At 47.3% G+C, this 15972-nt stretch overlaps 1 pseudogene; it reads left to right on the forward strand.

The window, feature by feature from the left end:
- The window catches only part of LOC119922981, a 41334-nt pseudogene extending 39648 nt beyond the window's left edge, over positions 1-1686 (forward strand).
- Positions 1687-15972: the final 14286 nt, after the last annotated feature.

Below are 15972 nucleotides of genomic sequence, written 5' to 3' on the forward strand. Positions count from 1 at the left end.
GAATGAGAGAGTGGAGTCGAGGATGGCACCAAGGTTGCGGGCTTGTGAGATGGGAACGATGGTAGTGCCATCAACAGAGATGGGAAAGTCAGGGAGAGGACAAGGTTTGGGAGGGAAGACGAGGAGTTCAGTCTTCGACATGTTGAGCTTTAGGTGGCAGGCAGACATCCAGGAGGAGATGCGAGCCTGGAGAGAGGGGGAGAGAGCAGGGGCAGAGATGTAGATCTGGGTGTCATCAGCATAGAGATGATAGTTGAAGCCGTGGGAGCGAATGAGGTCACCAAGGGAGTGCGTGTAGATTGAGAACAGAAGGGGACCAAGCACTGAACCTTGGGGAACCCCCACAGTAAGAGGATGGGAGGGGGAGGAGGAGCCTGCAAAAGAGACTGAGAAAGAACGACCGGAGAGATAAGAGGAGAACCAGGAGAGGACGGAGTCTGTGAAGCCAAGGTCAGATAGTGTGTTGAGGAGAAGGGGGTGGTCCACAGTGTCAAAGGCAGCTGAGAGGTCGAGGAGGATTAGGACAGCGTATGAGCCGTTGGATTTGGCAAGCAGGAGGTCATTGGTGACCTTTGAGAGGGCAGTTTCCGTGGAATGAAGGGGACGGAAGCCAGACTGGAGGGGGTCGAGGAGAGAGTTGTTCTTCCTTACCCTGGCCAATCTCTTCCCTCTGTCCCCAGTACCCACACACATACAAACATTTTGACTCTCTGTAAGTTCAGCCAGTTGACCCTGGCCTGACCCTGAAGACAATTCCCTTCACCTCACTGCTGGGCCCCCAGGATATACCCTACTGAGCCCCACTCTACAGGGCCAGTGCCCTATATGGGAAGCCAGCCTTTGCACCTCAGTGTCCCTGGAGCATGAAGTCCCAATTAATGTATGCCCAGACAGCTAAAGGTAATTGGGAGTCATCCAAACACTTTCCCTAGGAGGTAGGAAGACCAGAGCATTGTTGGGTGTTCGTGAGTTGGCTCCCCTGGTTAGCCTCTAGCGTCGGGCTGGATTCCAGATGACTTTTGGCCTCTCCTGCACTGAATATGCTTCTGAAATGTAAATTAGCATTTGTCAGATCCTACTGCCTGAAGGGCTTCTTGGAACCACTGTCATTTTCAATGTCTTGGGGGCAGCAGCTCATGCCTGCATGTAATATTCTGACTGTCCCTCAACCCTGCACCCATCGTTCTGGGAAATAAAGCTGTCAGAATGGAGAAACCAAGCTTCTCCAAAGGAAAATGAGGTTCTGCACGTAGCACCAGGTTAACATGTATGAGTTATCTGATTAGGTTTCTGAATCTCATACCTCTGCCATCAGACAGTTGTTCACGCATTACGTGGTCCTTCTCCTCAACTTGTTCACAGGTCATCAACGAAACATCCCAACACCATGATGATTTATAGTGAAAACCTGCACCGTTGCCCAGTACAGCAACACCTTACCAGCAAGCAAATGAATTTGACCAAGTCCTAAAACAGCTTTCAAGTGCCTTCTGCAGTTTTTCAACAGCACAAGACCATCCTGAATAGGTAGAAAGAATAGGTTTGAAGTCTTATGAACACATAACTCTAGGGAAGTTTACGGCAAAGCCTAGTTTACAGAGGGAATCTTGTGCTGCAGTACTTTTGTAAAGTGTTTTTCAGAATCATGAAACTGCCTCTTTCAAGCCAGTGTCTGACCAAACTGTTACTGCTTCATTAAACTCTTTGAAAAAATATCCTGTGATCATTTTTTTCTTCAAATCTTGGCCAGCCCTCGGGCAAGTCCTCCTTGTCCTGTTTTCCTCCCTGTATTGCATGCTAGCACACTCACCCACTGCCCCCCTGCACCTAGAAAATAATATTCTTTTCCCTTGGGCTTGCAGGGTATGGTTCCTTCCAGACTACAGTGTACTCCTGGGCTCTGGGCTCCTGATTTGCTGCCACAGCTAGTCAGTTGTGTACTCTAAACCAGATGAAGGCTAGTTAGGTCCTCATAGAGCAACCATGAGCCATTAATCTGGCTCTGAAAATATTCTTTAAACTTGAACCTGGCTGCTGCTATAACCCAAACATCAGAATTGAGCTGCTTTGCATGACTGAATTACAAATAATCAATCAGAGGATGCCTCTGGCTGGTGAAGGGGGAGTCGGGGAGGCTATGACCTGCTTCTGAGGGAAATTCTGAGCAGACGTAGGTACTGCTGCGGAGAATGGGCAGCTATTGATTTTGCATCCATCTCCTGTGATAAGGGGACAGCAGGCTTTCAGCATAAATGTTCCGAGGTTTGGACCAAGTGTGGAAAGAAAATTAATGTGGCCACTGTTCTGATGTTGTGATGCAGAAGAGAGTAGGAGAAGAAAAAAAGAAGGTCAAGGAAGGCCTCTTGTAGGAGACGTATCTTCATTAAGGCTTTGAAGGTGGAGAGAGTAGTTGTCTTTCAGATATGAAGAGGGAGGGCATTCCAGGCCAGAGGCAGGATGTGGGTGAGAGGTTTGCAACAACATAGAGGAAATCGAGGTACAGTGAGTAGGTTGAGGAGCAAAGAGTACAGGCTGAATTGTCGTACGAGAGTAGCAAGCTGAGGTAGGAGGGGGCAAGGTGACTGAGTGCTTGGGGAAACGCCAATGGGGAGGCGTTTCTGTTTGATGCGAAGATGGGTGGGCATTCACGGAAGGTTCTGGAGGAGTCAGGACACATGGACTGAACGTCGTTGTAGAAAAGTCATCCGGGCAGCAGAGTGACCTATTACGGACTGACGTGGGGAGAGACTGAAGGTAGGGACATCAACAGGGAGGATAATGCAGTAATCAAGGTGACCAGGGAAAGGATGGGTCGACAAAGACAGAGTTCAACACTTAGGGCTGTCCTGGAGGTTGTACCTGGCCCTTGCCCTAGATGGTGCCAGCTACTCTCCTAGTCCCACTCCTAGGGCCTGGACAAACCTCATACCCTTCCAAAAGGGTCTCTTTCCCATGGAGTTGTTCTTTGGTTTAGAGATGATGCTTCTGATGGTGAAAGGGGATCCATCTGTGGGGAGTCATAATGAGAATCTTCCTTCCCCTTTTCTGGTCAGAACAATGGAAGAGCACCAAGAAATCCTGATGTCCTGTTGCCTGTATCCAGTTTGAGATGGTGATTACATCTCTCATCAAAAGCTGCACAGAAACATTTATGTAGTCATAAAGACTGGGATTAGAACAGGACAATCAGATGCAATGATTTGCTTGTGTTAGGCTTTTCACCCAGGGTAATACAATGACATTGTACGGAGTATTTGGCAGGAATCAGCTAGGAACTAGAGTGTTTCTCTAGGGAGACCCTCATCATTCTGCTTTTCTTCAGAGCTGTCACATTTATCTTCCTGGTCCCTCTGAACATAGGCACAATTTCTGAGATGTGGCAGCAATCAAGGTAGAGCGAGCCAGATACTGAAAATCAAAGGAATTCTCCCTCCCTTCCCCACACCTTCTGCCAGCAGTTACCAACACAAGGGTCCCTAGCTGGGCAGATTAAAGGAGGTACTTTAGGAGCTGAAGTCCTGGAATAAGTGGCATAAAGGAGGGAGAGGGAGACAGCTCAAAATCACCTTCCAGAGATATGCAACGTGAGCCATTCCCACTTTCGGTAGTAATCTTAATCATACCAACATGGCTACTGCTTAGGACACTACTAAGCTGGCATCCAAACGGGACCTTCTCAAGATGACTTTGACACATGCACAGTAGTAGAGGGGATGAGGAGATGAAGCTAACCAGGAGTCCTCATTGCCCTACATCATCTCCCCATCTTGGACACCTACATTCCCTCAGACACTACCTGCTGCAGCCATCTTTGGTTTCTTCTGCAATTCTCTCGTCTGCGAAGATTAGGTTGGCTGATGAGGGGGCATAGGGAGAGGCCATGCCTGAAGCCTAGGTACTACGTGGCAATCGATCTTGTCCTGGCATGATTCTGACTCTCCTGCCACTGCCAGCCCACCTGTTAGGATGGGCATGCTGTGAGAGGAGTCTGGATGCCTTCCAGAGCCAACAGGTCAGATATGGTTGTTGTGAACCACTCTACCTCCCCTCCTAAACTGGTCCGGGTGAAATCTGCTGGAGGGCATCATGGAGAGTTTCAGGGAGCACTTGTTTGTCTTCAGATTGTATGGGTGGTAAGCAGGAGCAGGCATTGACTTGTGCTTCTGCAGATCACCTCCAGAGTTTCTTTATTTCATTCTTATATTCACATGCTCATTCGCTCTTTCTCTTTTTCTCACTTTCTTTCTCTTTCTTTCTCTCTCTCTTCCTCTCCCTTACCCTCTCTCTTTCTGACTCACTCTCCCACTAATTCTTCCTCTTCTGTCTCTTCTCCATGGCCAACGTAGAGTTAGTCATTCAGCCAGTCAATCATATTTGAGTGCGTAGTGTGTGCAGAGCACTGTACTACGTGCTTGATAGAGTACAACACAATAATATAACAGACAAATTGCCTGCCCAGAAGGAGCTTAAACTCTAGAGGGGGAAATAGACTTTAATATAAAAACTAAAATTACAGATATGTACATAAATGCAGTGAGGCTTGGATGGGGGAATGAATAAAGGGAGCAAGTCAAGGCAGCACAGAAAGGAGTGGGAAGAGGTAAGGAATGCGTCATCAGGGAAGGCCTCTTGGAGGAGAAATGCCGTCGATAAGACTTTGAAGGTGGGGAGAGTCTTTGTCTTTCAGATATGAACAGGGATTGCATTCCAAACCAGAGACAGGATGTGGGCAAGAGGCTGGCGGGGAGAGAGACAAGATAAAGGTACAGTGAGAAAGTTGGCATTGCAGGAGCAAAGTGTGTGGGTTGAATTGTAGTAGAAGAGTAGCAAGGTGAGGTAGGAGGAGACAAGGTGATTGAGTGCTTTAAAGCTGATGGTAAGGAGATGCCCAATCACAGGGAAAACATGTTTAGTGAGAGAGTCAAAGATACAGAGCTGAGTTTAGGTCAGAGTGAAGTTCACCAGGGACAGATGGTGCTCAAGCCTTCCCCTTTCCCCTCTGCTAAGCAGGGTCCTCCCGTCTCCTCTTTCCCTTGCAGACCTTCCAGCCAGACAGCAGTGACAAAATGCTACTTGGCCCCAGTTTCTCTGTTATATATGAGGCCTAATCAGATGTATGGAAGGAGCCAGCTTTATTTCACTCCATGGGCCAGCGGGGCAGGAAGGTTAGGAAAGTCTCTCCATTTAGGGGTACGAAAGTGACTCTCAGGTGACTTAGGAGAAAGGGGAAGCAAATTAGATTTGGCTGCTTTCTGATGCCTAACCTGTTCCATGGCTCTGAGGCCTGTACACCCCCACCCATTCCCTAGACTTGAGGTCTGGACAATCACCAACCATTTCCTGGGAGGAGCAGTAGCCTGACAGAGACAAAAGGGAGCAAGGGCAGAAGGAGGGAGGGGAGAACTCTGATTCTGGATTCATGATAGAGGGGGAGGAGAGGCTTGGTAAGTGCAGTGTTGTATAATGATGTCAAGGGCCCTGTGGGTGCCCCCAAATTGAATACCCCTGGGAGCATGGGAGTCTTTATCTGGACCTGTCTCCCAGGCAAATCTTTTAGTTGGAGTGAGCTCTATGTACTTGGGCAAAGTGCACATGTAACACCATCTCAGCTTCCTGCAGGCCTAGTATATTCCATGTCTACTTGTCTGGTATCGGCGAGGGCCCATAAAATTTCCTTCTATCTGCTGGGCAGTGGTTGCAACAAGCCAGGAGTGAGGAAAAGGTGCAGCATCCTGTAAAGTGTCTGTGACAATTTTTCATTCAAACCCCAATCTGGCCTTTACCCTGTTGTTAATTGAGGATCTCATAACTGATATACAAAGTATTGGTTATTAGAAGGGGAAGCAATTGACTTTGATTGGCAAGGTTATAGAGGCAGGGGGAATTGACTGGATAGCCCTAGGTTGATGGCTCTTGCACATCTCTCAAGTTACTCACCAAAGTCCATGTGGAGGATACGAGATGAAGGCTTAAAGTCTTGGAAATGGACAAATGGGGGACAAACAATGTGTGAAGTCCAGACCTAACTGTGGCTTGCTTGGGTATCCTCAGCTATAGGAGAATCATCATGCTGGTAGAGGGGTCTCGGCCCTTAGTGGCCTTCTCTACCTGTCATTGGCCAGAGGGACATTTGGGGGAAGGCTGTGTCCTATGAGCACTGGAAGCCAGAGTGGCCAATGCTATTCTGATGAGGCAAAACAGATGATGATGATGATGGTATTTGTTAAGTGCCTACTATGTGCCAAACCCTGTTCTAAGTGCTGGGGTAGACACAAGGTTATCAGGTTTTCCTCATGGGGCTCATAATTGTCTGCTGTGTGACCTTGATCAAGTCACTTCCACTTCTCTGGGCTTCAGTTACCTCATCTGTAAAATGGGGATTGAGACTGTGAACACCACATGGGACAGGGACTATGTCCACCCCGATTTGTTTACATCCACTCCAGCACTTAATACAGTCCCTGGCACATAGTTAAGCGCCTAGGAAATACCATAATAATAATAATAATAATAATAATTATTATTATTATTAACCCCCATTTAACAGGTGAGATAGCTGAGGCACAGAGAAATGAAGTGACTTGCCCAGATTCAAACTGCTGAGGAGTGGTGGATCCGGGATTAGAACTCACTACCTCTGACTCCCAAGCCCCTGCTCTTTCCACTAAGCTGCGCAGGTCAAGGGAAACCCCCAGGTGAGCCTCAGGAATTCATTTTTGCCTGACATTGCCCACAGCACACACATAGGGAAGCAGCCTGGCTCAGTGAAAAAGAGCACGGGCTTTGCAGTCAGAGGTCATGGGTTCAAATCACTGCTCCACCAGTTGTCAGCTGTGTGACTTTGGGCAAGTCACTTAACTTCTCTGTGCCTCAGTTACCTCATCTGTAAAATGGGGGTTAAGACTGTGAGCCCCCCGTGGGACAACCCGATCACCTTGTAACCTCTCCAGCGTTTAGAACAGTGCTTTTCACATAGTAAGTGCTTAATAAATGCCATTATTATTATCATTATTATTATTATCATTATTATTATATGACTATCCCCTAAGGCTTGCAACATCCAATCTTTCCACCCTCCTATGACGTCAGGGACACTGGGGCCTCTATTAGACATTAGACAGGCATCCCCACAAAGTTGTTGAAGGTAGAGCCAGCTGAACACTCCACTGTCCACTAGTGGACAACCAAGACAGCGCTGGTTTCTTCATGGAGCCCCAACCCAAAAGCCTTGTATAGCAAGGGGCTGGGGGTTGTACCAGGCCATGGAAACTGGGCTAGGGACAAGGTAAGTAAGTGAACATACTTGTCCTCAACTTCTCCCTGCCCCTTCCTCCTCAATCCTAATTCCCTTCTTGGACTTAACATCTCCTCCAAGAGGCTTTCCCCAATTAAACCCTTTTTTCCCCTGGCTCCCTCTCCATTCTCCCTTGTCTAGGCACTTGAATCTATGACCTTTGGGAAATTTGATATTCACTCCACCTCCAACCCCCCAATACCTTGTACATTTCTTTAAATTGTATATTATGAATTATCTATTTATAATATTATTTGTCTGCCCCTCTTGACTGTAAGTTTGCTATGAGTGGGGAACATTAGCAACTAATTCTGCTGTATTGTACTCTCCCAAGGGCTTAATACAGTGCTCTGCACATAGTAAGTGCTTAATAAATGCCACTGACCAGTTTACAGATCCCGGAGTTTGAACTTTCTCCTTCCTAGTGCGCTTCTCAAGAGTTCTGCTCAAGGCACTATGTGTTTTCCTGGACTTTGGGGAAGTGAATATATTAGTCTGTTAGAGAAAGAGGTATGAGAAGTTGTGTGCCGCAACCCATCCATTCCCACATCTTCTCTGCTACTACCACCAGTCCCCATAGGAGTGTTCGAAAGTTTCAGAGGGTGCAGACAAGTTGGGGTGAGAGCAGGGTCCAAAAGTGGAGCCAGACAGGGAAGTAACACTGTCATAAAGATGTATCAATAGGAGAAGCAGCATGGCTTTGTGGAAAGAGCACGGGTTTGGGAGTCAGAGGATGTGGATTCTAGTCTCTGCTCTGCCACTTGTCTGCTGTGTGTCCTTGGGCGAGCCGATTAACTTCTCAGTGCCTCAGTTACCTCATCTGTAAAATGGGGATTGAGACTGTGAGCCCCACATGGGACAGCCTGATTACCTTGTATCTAGTCCAGTGCTTAGAAGAGTGCGTGGTACAGCGTAAGTGCTTAACAAATACCATAACAATGATAATAGTAGCAATGGTTCCTGGCTAGGAGATCTCCACAAAGGGGCAAAGAGTACCACTAGAACTGAAGGATGGGTGGTCCGATTCAACCCGCCCTACCTGTTTGTGACCAGGCTTCAGGAGCCCAGGATGCTGGGCATCTTAATTGTGTGTGAATCATTGGTTCAACGTGGTGAGGGCCAGGCCCACCTGTGATTACTGCTTCCCTGGTGCACCTCCATCAGTCCTAGGATGCATTTGGAAACCCCAGCAGTCGGCGTGGGTACTTGGTTTGAAGACAGTAGGTAGAGAAAATGAAATTGAATGAAGACCTGGCTCTCCTGACAGTAGGGCTCCCTCTGCAGGACTGCAAAGGCAGAAGCCGAGAGGGCCGAGGCAGCCGTTTCAGGGAGTGGAAACTCATCTGCACCCTGTCACTGACCACAATGGTAACAATTTTGCAGCGTGGTTGCCAATCAGCACCCTGCAATATCCTGAAAGCCAACAGTGGCCTGGTGACTATCTCTGTAGCTGGAAAATGCCTTTTGAATGGGGTGGAAAATCCACAATCCCTGAAAGACTTAATGAACCATTGGAGGATTGGGAGAGGTTGAGGGTGGCAGTGCCAACAGGAACTATTGGGCTGGTTGAGGTATAAAGTTTAGGATGTGCTCGGCCAAAGTCTTTGGGGGAAACTAATTAAGGTTGAGCAGGAAGGATGAGGTAGGGAAGCTGATGGTAACAGGAAGAGAAGATAATCTTCAGGGTAAAATAGATTGCGAAGCAAGAATAGGGAAGGGGATTAATCAGTCAAGCAAACAATCTGTGTACAGAGCATTGTACTAAGCTTTGGGGAAAGTACTATTATAATACAGTTGGTAGATATGATCCCTGTTCATAAGGAGGAGGTTACAGTCTCCAAGAGGAGACAGATATTCAAATAAAATACAGATAGGGGACATAGTTAAGTATCAAGACTTTTACATAAGTTCCATAGGGCTGGAATTAGTATCAAAGAGCTTAAATGGTACACAGAAGAAGTACATAGTTGATGAGAAGAGGGGAGATAAGCAATATAAAGGCTTAGTCAGGGAAGGCCTCTAGGAAAAGATGGGATTATAGGAGGATTTGAAAGTGGGGAGAGTTGTGGACAGTGGTATATGAATAATAACAATAATAATTATTGTATCTGTTAAGTGCTTACTATGTGCCAGGTACTGTACTCAGTGCTGGGGTGGATATGAGCAAATCGGGTTGGACACAGTCCCTGTTCCATGAGGGGCTCAGTCTCAATTCCCGTTTTACAGATGAGGTAGACTGAGGTACACTGTGAGCCCACTGTTGGGTAGGGACCGTCTCTATATGTTCCCAACTTATACTTCTCAAGCGCATAGTACAGTGAGTGCTCTGCACACAGTAAGAGCTCAATAAATACGATTGAATGAATGAATGAAAGATAACTGAAGCACAGAGAAGTTAAATGTCTTGCTCAGCTCATACAGCAGACAAGTGACAGAGCCAGGATTGGAACCCATTACCTTCTGATTCCCAGACCCGTGTTCTATCCACTACACTATGCTGAGTTCCAGGCCCAAGGAAGGGTGTGGGCAAGGGGTTGGCGACAAGATAGATGAGATCAAAGTACATAGAGTAGGCTGGCAATAGAGGAGCTGAGTGTGCATACTGGGTTGTAGTAGAAGATTAGAGGGGTGAAATACAATGGAGTGAGCTGATAGAGAAGCAGCGTGGCTTAGTGGAAAGAGCACGGGCTTGGGAGTCAGAGGTCGTGGGTTCTAATCTTGGCTCTGCCACTTGTCAGCTGTGTGACTTTGGGCAAGTCACTTAAGTTCTCTGGGCCTCGGTTACCTTATCTGTAAAATGGGAATTAAGACTGTGAGCCCCATGCGGGACAACCTGATTATCTTGTCTCTACCCCACTGCTTAGAACAGTGCTTGGCACAGAGTAAGTGCTTAACAAATACCAAGATCATTATTATTGAGTGCCTTCAAGCCTATTTTAGGGAATTTTTATTTGATGGAGAAGTAGGTAGGCAATCATTGGAGGTTTTTGAGTAGTGAGGAGGTGTGGACTGACCATTTTTTCAGAAAAATGTTTCGGGCAGCAGAATGAAGTATGGACTGGAGAAGAAGAGATAGGAGGCAGAGAGATCAGCGAGTTGGCTGATTCAGTAGTCAAGGCAGAGAAACAAAATGGTCTAGTCGATAGGGCATGGGTCTGGGAGTCAGAAGGACCTGAGTTATAATCCCAGCCCTGCCATTTGTCTGCTCTGTGACCTTGGGCAAGTCATTTAACTGCTTTTCTTTTCCTCAGTTACCTCTAACATAAAATGGAAACAAAGACTGTAAACCTCATATGGGGCAGGAACTGTGTCCAATCCGATTTTCTTGTATCGTCCCAGCAGTTAGTGCAGTGCGTAGCACATAATGAGTGCTTAAGAAATATTATTATTGTGAATAATGAATACTTTTTCTAAAAAAGTTCTCTCCCCCCTTCAAAGCCCTACTGAGAGCTCAGCTCCTCCAAGAGGCCTTCCCAGACTGAGTCCCCGTTTTCCTCTGTTCCTCCTCCCCTCCCCATCGCCCCTATTCCCTCCCTGTACTCTACCCCATCCCTGCCCCACAGCACTTGTGTAGAATTGTACATATTCGTTATTCTATTTATTTTATTAATGATGTGTTTATGTCTATAATTCTATTTATCTATTGTGCGGCTATTAGTGCCGGTCTACTTGTTCTGTTTTGTTGTCTGTCTCCCCCTTCTGGAGTGTGAGCCCGTTGTTGAGTAGGGATTGCTTCCACCGGTTGCCGAATTGTACTTTGCAAGTACTGAGTACAGAGCTTTGCACCCAGTAAGTGCTCAGTGAGTAAAATTGAATAAATGAATGAATGAATGACAAAAAAGGTGGTAAATGATAAGTGTTTGGATCAGAGTGGTAGTAGTTTCGATGGAGATGGGTGATCAATCAATCCAACGATGGTATTCCTTGAGTTTTTACTGTGTGCAGAGCACTGTAGTAAGCACTTTCGTGATTGGTTGATGCCCTGCCCACAGGAAGCATACCAAAGAGACAGATATGAAAATAGAAATGAAATACTACATAGTAAAATTAAGTATTTAAACAATTGCATATGATTAGATGTTCTAGTGAAAAGATCAGGGTCCTGGAAGTAAGAGGATGTGGGTTCTCATCCTGGCTCTGCCACATGTCTGCTTTGTGACCTTGGGCAAGTCACTGCATTTCTCTATGCCTCAGTTACCTCATCTGTAAAATGGGGATTAAGACTGTGAGCTCCATGTGGAACAGGGACTGTGTCCGACCCGATTATCTTTCATCTACTTCAGTGCTAGAACAGTGCTTGGCATATAGTAAGCGCTTACCAAATAACACAGTTATAAAAGAATCTTTGTGTACACTTCACAACATACTCGATTTGTGCCCCAAGGGACAGTCTCTATATGTTGCCGACTTGTACTTCCCAAGCACATAGTACAGTGCTCTGCACACAGTGAGTGCTCAATAAATATGATTAAAAGAATGAATGAATGAATGGTAGGAATGAGAGTATGAATTGTGCTTTGCAACAACTTGTCTTATGCTCAATTACTTCAGATAGGATTTTGTTCCTTAAGCCTCAGGACATATTTTTCTCAATGGCAGTCTCCACCATCGCAAAGCTATGTTCCTCTAGATGGTAAGCTCATTGTGGGCAGAGAATGTCCCTATCAACTCTGTTATATTGTACTCTCCCACGTTCTTAGTACAGTGCTCTCTCCACTAAGTACTCAATAATATGAATGATTGCTGAACATTCAATATTTGTTATTCCCATGGATAAGGATTAGTGAAGTACTGGTCAAATCCTGAGAAGGTGTCCCCCTTCCCCACGCACCAGCCCACAACAGCTCACTCCCAACCGACCAATCCCTATCTCTTACGCCATCCCCTCCCACCTCAACCCTTCCCAACCGCCTCAGCCAAGTGCAGCCTGTGGAATCCCCATTTCATTAAGAAATAGCTTCCCTTCATCCTTGACCTGTTTCTGACTCAATCACTGCTCCTCCTTGCCATTACGGAAACCTGGCTCTCCCCAGAGGACAGTGTCGTCTGCCACGCTCTCTCGGGGGGGCTTCATCATCATCATCATCAATCGCATTTATTGAGTGCTTACTGTATGCAGAGCACTGTACTAAGCGCTTGGGAAGTACAAGTTGGCAACATATAGAGACAGTCCCTACCCAACAGTGGGCTCACAGTCTAAAAGGGGCAGACAGAGAACAAAACCAAACATACTAACAAAATAAAATAAATAGAATAGATGTGTACAAGTAAAATAAATAAATAAATACATAGAGTAATAAATATGTACAAACATATATACATATATACAGGTGCTGTGGGGAAAGGAAGGAGGTAAGATGGAGGGATGGAGGGGGGATGAGGGGGAGAGGAAGGAAGGGGCTCAGTCTGGGAAGGCCTCCTGGAGTAGGTGAGCTCTCAGTAGGGCCTTGAAGGGAGGAAGAGAGCAAGTTTGGCGGATGGGCAGAGGGAGGGCATTCCAGGCCAGGGGGATGACATGGGCCGGGAGTCGATGGCGGGGCAGGCGAGAACGAAGTACGGTGAGGAGATTAGCAGCAGAGAAGCAGAGGGTGCGAGGTGGGCTGTAGAAGGAGAGAAGGGAGGTGAGGTAGGAGGGTGCGAGGTGATGGAGAGCCTTGAAGCCCAGGGTGAGGTGTTTCTGCCTGATGTGCAGATTGATTGGTAGCCACTGGAGATTTTTGAGGAGGGGAGTAATATGCCCAGAGCGTTTCTGGACAAAGATAATCCGGGCAGCAGCATGAAGTATGGATTGAAGTGGGGAGAGACATGAGGATGGGAGATCAGAGAGAAGGCTGATGCAGTAGTCCAGTCGGGATAGGATGAGAGCTTGAATGAGCAGGGTAGTGGTATGGATGGAGAGGAAAGGGCGGATCTTGGCAATGTTGAGGAGCTGAGACCGGCAGGTTTTGGTGACGGCTTGGATGTGAGGGGTGAATGAGAGAGTGGAGTCAAGGATGACACCAAGGTTGCGGGCTTGCGAGACGGGAAGGATGGTAGTGCCATCAACAGAGATGGGAAAGTCAGGGAGAGGGCAGGGTTTGGGAGGGAAGACGAGGAGTTCAGTCTTGGACATGTTGAGTTTTAGGTGGCAGGCAGACATCCAGATGGAGATGTCCTGAAGGCGGGAGGAGATGCGAGCCTGGAGAGAGGGGGAGAGAGCAGGGGCAGAGATGTAGATCTGGGTGTCATCAGCATAGAGATGATAGTTGAAGCCGTGGGAGCGAATGAGGTCACCAAGGGAGTGCGTGTAGATTGAGAACAGAAGGGGACCAAGCACTGAACCTTGGGGAACCCCAACAGTAAGGGGATGGGAGGGGGAGGAGGAGCCTGCAAAAGAAACTGAGAATGAATGACCGGAGAGATAAGAGGAGAACCAGGAGAGGACGGAGTCTGTGAAGCCAAGGTCAGATAGCGTGTTGAGGAGAAGGGGGTGGTCCACAGTGTCAAAGGCAGCTGAGAGGTCGAGGAGGATTAGGACAGAGTATGAGACGTTGGATTTGGCAAGCAAGTGGTCATTGGTGACCTTTGAGAGGGCAGTTTCCGTGGAATGTAGGGGATGGAAGCCAGACTGGAGGGGGTCGAGGAGAGAGTTGTTGTTGAGGAATTCTAGGCAGCGTGTGTAGACAACTCGTTCAAGGAGTTTGGAAAGGAATAGTAGGAGGGATATGGGGTGATAACTAGAAGGTGAGGTGGGGTCAAGAGAGGGTTTTTTAGGATGGGAGAGACATGGGCATGTTTGAAGGCAGAGGGGAAGGAACCAGTGGAGAGTGAGCGGTTGAAGATGGAAGTTAAGGAGGGGAGAAGGGACGGAGCAAGAGATTTCATGAGATGAGAGGGAATAGGGTCAGAAGCACAGGTGGCCGGAGTAGCACTTGAGAGGAGGGAGGAGAGGTCCTCTGAGGATACTGCTGGGAAGGATGGGAGAGTAGCAGAGAGTGTTGAGAGCCGGGGGGTTGGAGAAGGTGGGGAAGTGACTTTGGGGAGGTCGGACCTGATGGATTTAATTTTGTTAATGAAGTAGGAGGCCAGATCGTTGGGGGTGAGGGAAGGAGGAGGGAGAGGAACCGGGGGCCTGAGAAGGGAGTTGAATGTACGGAAGAGCTGGCTTCTCACACTCCTCTAGACTCACTAGGTTATGGAGACGTGCTGGCTTCCTTCTTTCTCCCCCTTTCCGCTTTTTTACCATCCCACCTCCCCTGTCGCTCTCATTTCCTTCCTTTGAAGCCCATATCATTTGCCTTCAGCACTCATTCTAATTACTATTCACAATCATGTACGGCCCCCAGGCCTCTCTTTCAACCTTTTGAACCATTTTGATCCCTTTCTCACATTCCTTCTCTCTCTTTCCATATGGGGACCTCAATATCCACAGAGATGTTCTCGACAACCCTTCCACTGCCCACGTCCTCTTTCTCGACCATTCCACTGACCTCCTGCTCCACCCCACCTCATCCTTTCACCAAATTGGACTCATGCCTGGACACGTCTCTAGTAACTGAATAGTCTCTACCCTCATCAACTCTGACATTCCTCTAACTGACCACAACCTCCTCAGTTGTCTTCTCAGTCTCTTTCACAGACTCCTCCTCTACTCCCCCGCTGCAACTGTGGGAGTTTCTCAAGGCTCATTTGTGGGTCCCCTTCCATTCTCCATCTACACCTATTCCTTTGGAGAACTCATTGCTCCCTTGGCTTCAGTTATCATCTCTACATGGATGATTCCCAAATCTATCACTCCTTCTCTGCAGTGTCACATTTTCTGTCGCCTTCAGGGCATCTCTACCTGGATATCTCGCTGACACCTCAAACCTAATATGTCCAAAACAGAACTCCTCATTTCCTCACCCAAACTCTGTCCTCCCACAAGATTTTCCCAACACTGTAGAAAACATAACTACCCTCCCTGTCTCATAAACCAATAACCTTGGTATTGTCCTCAACTTTTCTTTTTCATTCAACCCACCGATTCAATCTGCCACCAGATCCTGACAGTTCAACCTTCACAGCATCGCCAGAATCTGCTCTTTCCTCTCCATCTAAACTCCTAGTATGTTCATCCAAGCACTTATTCCTATCCTATCTGATTACTGAATCAGCCTCCTTGCTGAGCTCCCTGCCTTCTACCTCTCCCCATCCCAATCCTTACTCCACTCTGCTGGCCAGATCCTTTTTCTAAAAAAAAAAATCAGTTCACATTTCCCTGCTCCTCTAGAACCTTCAGTGATTGTCCACCCACCTAAGAATAAGACGCAGAGCGGTTAAGTTGACTTGCCCAAGATTGCACATTAGGCAAGTGGCGAGCTGGGACTAGAACCCATGTCCTCACCATGAGGTAGAATATCACTGGGAAGAGATGCTCTGCTAGGGTAATGTGGTTCATTCATTCAATTGTATTTATTGAGTGCTTATGGTGTGCAGAGCACTGTACTAAGCACTTGGGAAAGCACAATACAGTAATAAAGAAAGAGAATCCCTGCCCATAATGAGTTCACGGTCTAGAGGGTTTATGGTATTTGTTAAGCACTTACTATGTGCCAGGAACTGAACTAAGTGCTGGTGTGGGTACAAGTAAATCGAGTTGGGTACATTCCCTGTCCTGCATAGGGTTCGCAGTCTTCATCCCCATTTTACAGATGAGG

The sequence above is a fragment of the Tachyglossus aculeatus genome, unplaced genomic scaffold (assembly GCF_015852505.1).
Source record: "Tachyglossus aculeatus isolate mTacAcu1 unplaced genomic scaffold, mTacAcu1.pri scaffold_135_arrow_ctg1, whole genome shotgun sequence".
NCBI classification, from domain to species: Eukaryota; Metazoa; Chordata; class Mammalia; order Monotremata; family Tachyglossidae; genus Tachyglossus; species Tachyglossus aculeatus.